We start from the raw sequence: 10417 nt of genomic DNA, 5'->3' as shown, positions 1-10417 counted from the left end.
TTCCCGCTGAATTAATTCACCAGGGGGTTGACTCAGCCTGCCATCCTTCCGAGGTCGACAAAATGAGTACCAGCTTGCTGGGATGACCGAGTCATTCAAGTATCCTGCGTCAGAGTGGCGACCTGTCCAGGATTGTGCCCAATAGCCAAGGAGACTGCTTCGGCAGCACCAACGCTCTGTACAGAGTATGGTCCCAATGGACATATATGTATGTACGTAAGTGCAAGTTTCTGTTGTTGCCTGCTATCTCAACATGTGGTGGGTGGGTTTCAGGAGGTGAAACGGCGACCTACCAGCTCTCAAAGTATCCACCTTCGTGTGTGTGTGTGTGTGTGTGTGTGTGTGTGTGTGTGTGTGTGTGTGTGTGTGTGTGTGTGTGTGTGTGTGTGTATGTGTGTGTGTGTCGTTGATTGGTATCTACATGTATGAGTTTCAGAATGTGGAAGAGTCCTCCCAGGGCAGGCTCAAAGTATCCACCTTCATTTTGGTAACGATTCAATCGGGTAATGATTCATGAATCAATCTGTGAAGTTTTTTTTTCTCAAAGTTTTGTGCCGAGAGCTCTTTTCAGGATCGTCGCTGAGCCCTGGACAGCCTCTGTCTGTAGTTTGTTTGTAGAAATGTTCCCAGGGATGAGGAAAACACTGCAACAAAAGCTGCATCCAGAGCAGCCTTGACTCCTGAAGTGCAAGAAAGAAGATGAGAGGAAAACGCAACAATAATGGCTTCATCCAGGAACCAGCCTTGGAGGGAAAAAGGAAAATCTGCATTCTCCTTCAATCCGGCCTTGGATTATGCTTCTGATCCAATAGTTGCTATTGGCTCGATGTTAATTACTTGCAGGCACTGTGATGCGAAGAAATGAACAGGAGAAGCTCCAAGGATATGCTGCAACAGCGGCAAGGTTTGGCTGCCCCAAATTAATGCTCCTCCTGAACCACTTCGTACATTGTTGACAGTCAACACTCCAAATGCGTCATTTCCAAAGCAACATCAGAAGATACAACGTGTGCTTCAACATGACGTCGTTTGGCACCCCAAAAGAGATCAGAGAATCAAGCTACATGGCCACATTTAAAGTGCAGGGACAGGTTTATCATCAGATTGGCAGTCTACAGCTACAACCGAATGAAGAGCCAAAATTCCTGCAGATCTACTTCATTGGTGACAATACAAAGCAGGCTGAATAGTGCTGCAACAATGTCATTCAAACCAAGTTGGAAGTGGTGTTGCAGTTGCAAGATATGCTCCACAAGGAAAACCACGATGCTCAGAGTTTCAAGTGTGTCAAGGAGAAGATGACACCAGAGTACAAAATTGTCATTCATTCAGACAAAACTCTGGCTGGGGAGCATGAGCGGTGTTTCAATGCACCCTCCACATCAGAAGTGTCTGTCGTCCTAGCTGGTGAACTACATGGCAAGTGAGACATTGTGCTGCAACTCAGAAGGCAGTCCCTCCAGAGAATTTCTGAGATACACCCATCATATGATGCACTTCAATATCCACCAATTTTCTGGCAGGGTGATGATGGATATGATATTAAACTGCAACAAACAGACCCAGTAACAGGATTGCCAAGTGAAAGAACAATTCTGCCATGGACTTTCATGCTGACAGGATTATGCTGAGAGCTGGTAATTTCAATCACATCTTGCGTTGCAAATATCTCTTCTTCCAATTAGTTGTGGACATATATGCCAAAATTGAGGCAGAAAGGCTGAGATTCATTCGAAAGAACCAAAAGAAACTCCGAGTCAAAGACTATGTTCACCTCAAAGATGCTATGAAATGAACGATGATGAAAATGCTGCCAATGCATTCCAATTATCCCCTCTGACTTGCCATTTCAATTTAGAAGGCTCCAGTTCCCTGTCCGCCTCAGTTTTGCCATGAGCATCAACAAGGCACAAGGACAATCGCTCAAAGTTCTTGGCCTCAATCTACAAAGCCCATGATTTCCTCATGGCCAATTCTATGTTGGTTGTTCCAGAGTTGGCAATGGCAAAAACCTTTTCATCTTGGTTCCACATGGAAAAACATGAAACATTGTCTATTCTGCAGCTCCACAAGGATAAAAAAAACAATGTCAAAAACTGTGATAAAATGTGATATGAAATCCTCAGTGCTGAAGAATAAGAAACAATGCTGGAGAAGATAGGCAGAAAGAGGAAAAAGAAGAGAGGCAGAAAGAAGAAAGGCAGAAAGAGAAACACAGATGAAGGATGAAGGCAGAAGAAGGAGGAACACAGAAGAACAATGAAAAGAAGACAACAAAGAACAAAGGAAAGATCGGCAGATAGAAGAAGAAGGATACAAGATGAAAAAAAACGGTAGGACAGTAACAGAGAAGTACACAAGGATGACAAAAAAGAAGGAATAACAAAAATCCAGAGCAGCAGAAATTTCACAACATCAAGAAGCAAGACAAGAAGAGAACACAGCAGCAATGACTGCATTCTGCCCCACATACCTGTGATTTCAAGCCATTGATACCTTTGCTGCCCCTGTGTGAAGCGGGGCCATCGCCGTAAAATACAAAACACACAGGAAATGGCACTTTGTGTTGAGGCGCGGCGGTGATGGTCATGTTTAACCCTCGACCAGTCAAAGATCCCCGGGGGGTTAAACACAGCAAGGTAAGCTTTGGTCTTATTTCTCTCTCTTTCATCCTGCCAGCTCCTCGCTACCACTCCCCTGCCCTCTCTCTTTCTCCCTCCCCACCCTCTCTGTCCCCCCCCTCTGTTCCCCACTCTCTGCCTCCATCCCTCTCACCCCATTCTCCCCCTCCCTCTCTCCCAGCATCAGCGAAGCGACGGGTGGTATTGTTGCGGAAATGGCCCTTAGTGTGTTATTAAACATAGGATTAGCCCAGATCTCCCCTTAAATGCATGTTTAGCCAGGTTGTTCGGTAATTGGACGTTACATGTGTGTCAGGAGGTGTAGCAGGCTGTCCATTGTTCATACAGTGTTGGTGTGCCAAGAGGTGGTTTTCTTCTTCTACCTTACCCACTCCGAACGATTCCCCGCCTAGCTCTCTGAGAGTGTCGGTCGGCGAGACGTGCTGGCAACCCATTGGACGAGGTCTGCTGCAGTCTCGAGCGATGGACCAATCACGGGTTCCCGGAGGCGGTCCATAAGGCCCGCCCCAAAAAGGCGAATAGAACTGGCTGCTTTGTGAGTCTGGGATCTGCTTTTCGTGTCCAGAGCGAGCGCCGGGAAGGCAAGAGGGTAACTGCCTGAGTGTCAATTCGCGATCTGCTGTGTAAGGGACGGCTGTGTCTGTCTGCAATCTGCTTCGTGAAAGAGGCAAGAGGAACTGCAAGAGGTCAGTCTGCCTTCTGCTGGATGAGAGGCTGCTGGAGTCGAGTCTGCGATCTGCTTGGTGAGGAGTGAGTTGACGGCTGTTCCTCCTCGGTGATGGACCCAGCATGCGGGTCGTCCCCGGGTTCACCCTGAATCCAACCACGGAGCCTCTGACTGTCTTTGCTCCCGGCACGGCTCAACACGTTTTTCCATCCCGTCGATCCACCTGCGGAGCCCAACACCCCAATTTGGCCTAGTCTGGTGAGCAGGCCAGGCCTGGATTTGTATACTGGACCTTGTGAAAAGCCAGCTGGAGCACACCGTGGATCTTCCGCTCTTGTGCCGTCGACCTTACGGGGGCTGAACGCGCTGATGCTGGTGCACAAACGGTGCCGGGAGAAGGAGTACGAGTGCCATTTTGCCACGCTGCATGCTCGAGCTGGGTGCTCGAATCCGTTGACATCGGCTTGTCACGAGCCGTATTCGTGCCTTTGACACTTTCCCCTCGTCCATGAGGCATCACCAAGTACTCTGTGTCTTGTCTGCATGTTGTCTGCATGTGTCTAAGGTTTATCTCGCTTGGGTTCCCTTCGAAACCCGTAATCCGGAGATCCCAAGTTAAGAGCGGGTTATAGATTAATTATAACGTTCATGAATGTTTTGCTTGTGTCGTGTTCCCCGATGTGTCCCCAATAAATCTGGCTGATTCATATGAAAGTTGCCGCATTGAGTTTATTCGTGCCGTGCAGAGGAACAATTGTTCGATTTGTATTTAAAACCAAAATGGATACGGACTGGCAGACTCGGCTCAGTCTCTGACAAACCCAGTCTGTAACCGGGGTCTATTTCCCCAACTGGCAAGGCACAGGTGTATTTTGGTATCATGATCTGAGGCACGTAACCCGAGACCTATGCCGATCCAACCAGCGTTATAACCCCGGAGACAGCGGTGCTGTTACGTGACGCCGAATCTTCAACATTTGGCTGTCAAGAGTAGGGTGCGAATCCCGCCACCACCGAATCCTTTACAGTATTTGCTAGTACCTAATAAATGCCCTCTGCTTATCCTTAATAGTATTCCTTATCTCACTACTCAACCACCCTGGCCTCTTTCTGCTTCTAGTTTTACACCTCATTGGAATGTAGTTACTCTGCACTCTACACATTTGCTCCTTAATGGTTTCCCATTTCTCTGATGCTGATTGTTCTGTTGTTAGTTTCTCCCAATCCACATCACCCAACTCTCTCCTCAGACCCTCAAAGTTTGCCTTCCTGAAATATAATAGCCTTACCCTACTATCCTGAACTCTAACCCTTAACAGAATCTTTGCATACACAATGTTATGGTCACTTGCTCCTAAATACTCTCCTACCTCCACCTTGTCCATCATATTGGGATCGTTACTTGAAAAGATGTCAAACACTGCACTCCCTCTCGTGGGCTTATCTACAAACTGGGTTAAAAAGCAATCCTGGACTAAATCTCGGAAATCCTCATCTGCTCTGCCCTTTCCCTGTTCCTGGACCCAATCTATCCCTGGCAAGTTAAAATCCCCCATAATCAATACTCTTCCCTTACCACATGCCCTTTTGAATTCTTTAATTGTAATGTAATAATGGATTGAGTAGTTAGGAGTGTTGTGTTTGCCCCTTCGCACCATCCACCACTCAAGTAACCACCGGCCGCTGGATTCATCCACTTGGAGAAGTCATGAGATCTGCAGACGTATCTCAAACTTGCGCTGAGGTTTCCACAAGTCCACATTTTCTTCCCAAGGGATTATTCGAGGATTAGAAAGAGCTTATTAGGAATTTGGCACCGACTAAGGGGAGCCCAAGAGATGGACATTTTAGTTTGGGGACAGAGGGACAATTTATAGAGGGGGGGTGTTGGAAAAGGTAGAGCAGACACAGATATGGACTGGGGGACACGGGCCATGACAAGGATAGGCCCATAAGATTAAGGCGGAGAACGGTTAGTTTCGGGCCCAGCCCGTTTTTAGATTGGCCGGCACCGCCATCACCTCCCTCAGGTCTGTGTGCACCAAGAAGCCAGCCAGTGATGCCTGCAGAGCCTGGCTTGCCATATGCCTATGTTTTTGGCATGCCTCTTCAGGTTCATCGCCGAGGACCACTTATGTGTGGCCCCGTTATTCATAGTTATTGCCAAGTACCACTTATTGTTGTGGCCTAGTTCATCAGGATTGCGGTAAGTGGGGCAGAATCCCCACGGGCTGGAGAGTAGTCTACCCTGATGATGGCCTCCCCGATGATGCCCTCGAGGCAAAAGATCTTTCAATATGGGCCATGTGGGTCATGAAGACTGCCACCGACAAACGGCCATGTGGTCCTACCTGCGTTTCGTTTTTTCTTTTTCCCCATAACTTCCCCCGAAGGACTGTCTTCAACAGTGAAGGACCATTTTATGACCATCTGTTGCCCAGAAGAGGGCTGAAGAGCGTTGTTAAACATTTTTATTTGCATACCAGGGACCAAACTAGTGCAAAGTATGTCAATAATTGTAAAAATGTTTAAGCCCACCAGGTATGTGTTTAGGTATACAATTGCATTTAGAACTGTCTCATGTGAATGTGTGAGAGTAAAGGAACCCAATGCATTAGTTTTCCTTATTTTCAAAGGTGGGAGGGACATGGATGCATTGTCGCACTCAGGGGATAGGTGAGGTAAATCACATTAAAGGGAAGTAATCTAATGTGTGCATCAGAGTTGGCAGACTCGGGACCAGTTGAATAAGGGGAGGGGGGTAATGTTACGATTTTGGAAACTTACCCCAGGGGGAGAGCATACATGGATGGACACGTAGGTGACCTGAGGATCAGTTATTTCATGAGTCTTTGTGTCGATAGTCTTTGGTCCCTTATCAAGGGGTTGTTCGGGGGGCTTGTGCTGGTTAGTTTGTATTTCCCTAGTGTGATGTCTTCCTCCCCTCACCTCCCCCCCCTTTCTGCTACTTTCAATCATTTCTCCTTCACACCATCATTCCATTCAAACCCTTTGCTACTTTTGATCCTTCCTTCATCCCCACTGGTCCATTTTCCTCCCCCTATTCTGCTCCTTTCAGCAATCCCTCCTTCACCCCATTGGTCTTACCTTCAACCCCATAACAATTTGGTCGTTCCTAGGTCCGGCGGCGTCCCTCTCCCTTTATTCGCGCATTGTTTGATTGAGCACTTTCGATCCGTTTGTGGTCATTAATCCTTTGGGCCGATTGAATGACCTTGATCACATAGTATTGTGTCCATTCTCACATGCATGTTCAATGTTCATGGCATAAAGCACGAACACTTGGTGTTCGTGGCTTGTGGGACGGCGCTTCCTGTATGTGAAACAGTACGTACAGTGCAAAGGACTTTTTGTTTACGCAGGGAGGGTCTGGGGGCTGTTGGCGTGGCCTTGGGCACCTGAAGGGAGCGACGGGGGCTGCATTGAAAGTTCCCACAGAATGATGTGTCATTTTCCACAGGCTGCGTCGTGGCCCCCCCCCCCATCGGATGCGCACCAATGAGGGGACAGGCTCGCATGAGTCAAGACGGGAAGGAAAGTGATTAGAAAGAGGACAACAGGCTTTCATGATCAGGGAGGGAGAGACAGAGACAGAGACAGAGACACCAAGAGTTTTTAGGACAGTGTGGAAAGCCCAGAACGTAATGAGGGGAGGGGGGAGAGAAGGGAGGGATAGGAGGAGGGGGTGGGATTCTGGCAGATGTGCTGCTCCGTTTAACATCCATCCGAGGGATTGATGATTGATGAATCACCTTGTCTGTGAAACACCGGGATGACGATTTATCGCTGAGTCGGGATTCAAACCTAGGCGAGATAGCTTGGAGCGAGCATGCGTACTTCTCGGCTATGCTGCCATGATCTGGCGATTCATTGCTTTATGAAAACTGAATTGATCCGAGCAGCAGTTCCAACTAAGAAAAATGAAATAAAATTAAATAAAAAACAGATAACGCTTTCATTTGGCCAATTTGCACATTCTTAAACACTCTTTCCTCTCCTCAACCTCGGGAGAGTTGTGTGGTGCAGGAGGGGGGTTAGGAGGAGGAGCGCTTGAGGGAAGGGAATGGGAAGGCAGCACGGAGGGGGGGGATGCAGCATGAGGGGAAGGAAGGGAAATGCAGCGTGAGGGGAGGGAAGGGGAATGCAGCGTGAGGGGAGGGAAGGGGAATGCAGCGTGAGGGGAGGGAAGCGGAAGGCAGCAACGATATACTGTTACGGATTTGGAAGCTTACTGCACACAACAGTCAGGGTCCCTATAGAACAGTTATTTCGATAAGTAAATGTGGACAGATAGCTGCCGTTCCCCTATGTCGAATGGGAATTAAATGTTCATGTGCTGCAGAGTTATTTTGATAGTCAGGGTTTTCTTTTACATTTTTACACCACCAACAACCACTACAACAATGCCACCATTCCTGCCTCGACCCGATCGCCATTACGCATGTGTTTTTGGCTGAGGACATGGGCGGAGCCTCCGTCGCTTCGGCTTGAAGCTCCAGCCAATGAGTGGAGGGTGAGCACTACACGCGCGCCCCAGCCAATCGGGAGGCCGCCACAAGTCGCGTGAGAACTCCTCGGCCAATCAGGAGGCGAGTGGTGAGGAGAAGAAGCCCCTCCCTCCTGAAGAGAAAAGGCGTGGTTGTCGGGACGAGCGGGAGGAGAAATAATTGTGCCCCGTCTGCTCGAGCGCATTTTTCTGTTTGGTCGGCGTTTTCAATACATCACGCACATCCGAGACGTCTCGTCTGGCACACAATGACAAGAGGTCGACCATCTCATCACGGGAGATCACCTCGTCTCGCCTCCTCTGGGTTCGGCTGCCCTGGTCCGTTCTTTGGCGATTGGTGCTCCGGGAAGGTGCGGACGTCAAGCCGTGCGGACGTCGAGCCGCGCGAACGTGGCCAGGTAGCCAGCCACGTTCTCGCCCTCAGCTCGACTTCCCTCCGAACTGAAGGAATAATAAAGACCTTGAGGTCCATCTTTCTTTCTGGGTATCTGTGTGTGTGTGTGTGTGTCTGTGGGCCCGTCTTCAAGTAGAACTGTATAAGTGCTTGTGTATAAATTTTCATTTCTCTTTTAGTCGGTTTAACTCTGCTCCTTGTGTGTTCCCTTTCCCTCCATTATAAATAAATCCCCTGTTAAATGTTTCAGCTCGTTCTTGTCCTTTCCTTCATTGGATTAGCACGGTGCGTGTTGGGGGATTAAAAAGGCCGTTGCTGCTATAGATGTGCATTTGGACCGACGGGACCTTGGTAACCATCCGCTCGGGTTATGCACGGTTCGAGCACGCTAACGGCTCGTCCCGTTTGAGCTCCGTCGAGGGTGAATTTCCCCGTTAGTTTGGATGACGTGGGTATTTAGGTAAATTGATATTGGCAATCGACCCTATCCCACGCGGTCGATCTATTGGCGATCTTTGGTCCGATAAGGGTCCCGTCGGCTCCGGAGTTATCCGGGGTGACGACCTATAAATTCTGGTTGTTCGCTGGAGCCGACTCTACTGCTCCACCTAGCGGTCGTGCTCGCCGCGGACACCGGCCCACAACAATACAATAGACAGTACAGAGGTGTACACTTTACAAAGGTCATTTACCTATTCTCATTTGTGAAGCAGCCATTGATCTGATGAGATTGGGTTGCACCTGCTGTCCAGCATATATCATGGTCAGTCCATGGTTGATTGATTGCATGACCAACGATGATTGCTCGTATCTCATTTCGTAGATTATGTTTGTTGTGCCATCATGTCGTGTCTTTTGTGTCTGTCTGTCATCTCTCTCCCTCCCTCTCTCTACCTTATACCTGCTCCATTTCTCTCCGACAATTATGAGTTCACATGTAGCCCCTTAAAATTGATCAATTTTCATTTGCACATGTGAACTATCATTGAATGTGATTGGAATTGATCGCTTTCAGTTCCAAACATATGGCTTCAATGAGAAAACAAGAAACTCTCACATGAACGTTGTGCTAAATGTAGGGATTTGTGTTTAGCGTTTTGTAAAAGTGTTTTAGTTTCACAATCGTTGTGAAAACAAGAACAGACACACCAATGGTTGTGCAAAAGAGGTTGTTGTTTTTGGTTGTGCAACTTTTGGTTTTGGTGGTTTCGACCAGTTTCATGAACAGTTATTTATCAATCGAGAAAAAAAACTCTAATAAATGTGAGATACACCATGATCCTTGGTATATTATTTATACATGGAATATTTCAAATACCATCTTGTGTCGGTATAAAAATATTTTTGAGGAATTAGTGTGTGAATCAGTGTTGTAAAATAGTGCCTGGAAACAGCTGAGAATGCACCCGCAGCACCTGAAACCCCAGGGGTTCTGGAACACACCTGAGGGCTGCCCTGGACCGCACCTGCTGAGGCTCATGCTTACACAATCGCTGCCAGCACAGCACAAGCAGGTGTCAATTTTTAACCTTGACAGGTTGGCAATCCTGCACACGTGTTTGCAAAGAACAAGAAGCCATTTGAAGAAACAAGGAAATCCAACACAGGTGGAGGCCATTCAGCCAGCCCATCATGCCTGCGTGAACACCGCACGAACCCATCTGCACAAGATCCAACAAAGAAAATGCTAAAAAATGCTTTTAATTAAAGAAAAAATATATTTTTTGTTTGTATTGTTGTGGTTGACGAAATTCACAAACCACCATTCAGGTCCCTTAGGTGAGATATCTCTGTAAGTATCTGTGTAGTTAGGCCCAAACCCGTTGTCTAGAGGGAATAAATGTCATTCACTCGGGCTGCGACTCTTCAGGATAGCCGTTTTTCTTTTACTATCTTTATTTTGGACCAGCCGCCATTATTACCACCACCAACCACGTCACAACGCCGCTTCACAACAACAACCACCAACCACAACGCCGCTTCACACAATAACCACCAACCACAACGCCGCTTCACAACAACTACCACCAACCACAACGCCGCTTCACAACAACAACCACCAACCACAACGCCGCTTCACAACAACAACCACCAACCACAACGCCGCTTCACCACAACCGCCACGACCTTTACCGTCACAACTCGCCACCATCGCATCCACACCATCTCGCGCCACTCGTGGGCAC

General features: G+C 47.9%; 1 protein-coding gene across 7 annotated transcripts in view; it reads left to right on the top strand.

Annotated features, from left to right (window-relative positions):
* Positions 1 to 7395, top strand: part of LOC147014901 (uncharacterized) — a 98907-nt gene extending 91512 nt beyond the window's left edge. For all 7 annotated transcript variants that reach the window (XM_085853339.1, XM_085853338.1, XM_085853335.1 and 4 more), the window contains one exon: positions 3035 to 7395. The gene's annotated coding sequence lies outside the window, so the exon portion shown is untranslated. The remainder of the gene's footprint in view (positions 1 to 3034) is intronic.
* Positions 7396 to 10417: the final 3022 nt, after the last annotated feature.

Source organism: Eptatretus burgeri, chromosome 13 (genome assembly GCF_056783735.1).
Source record: "Eptatretus burgeri isolate ZD-2024b chromosome 13, Ebu_testis_v1, whole genome shotgun sequence".
In the NCBI taxonomy this organism is placed as follows: domain Eukaryota; kingdom Metazoa; phylum Chordata; class Myxini; order Myxiniformes; family Myxinidae; genus Eptatretus; species Eptatretus burgeri.
This window is presented reverse-complemented; position numbering and strand designations above follow the sequence as displayed.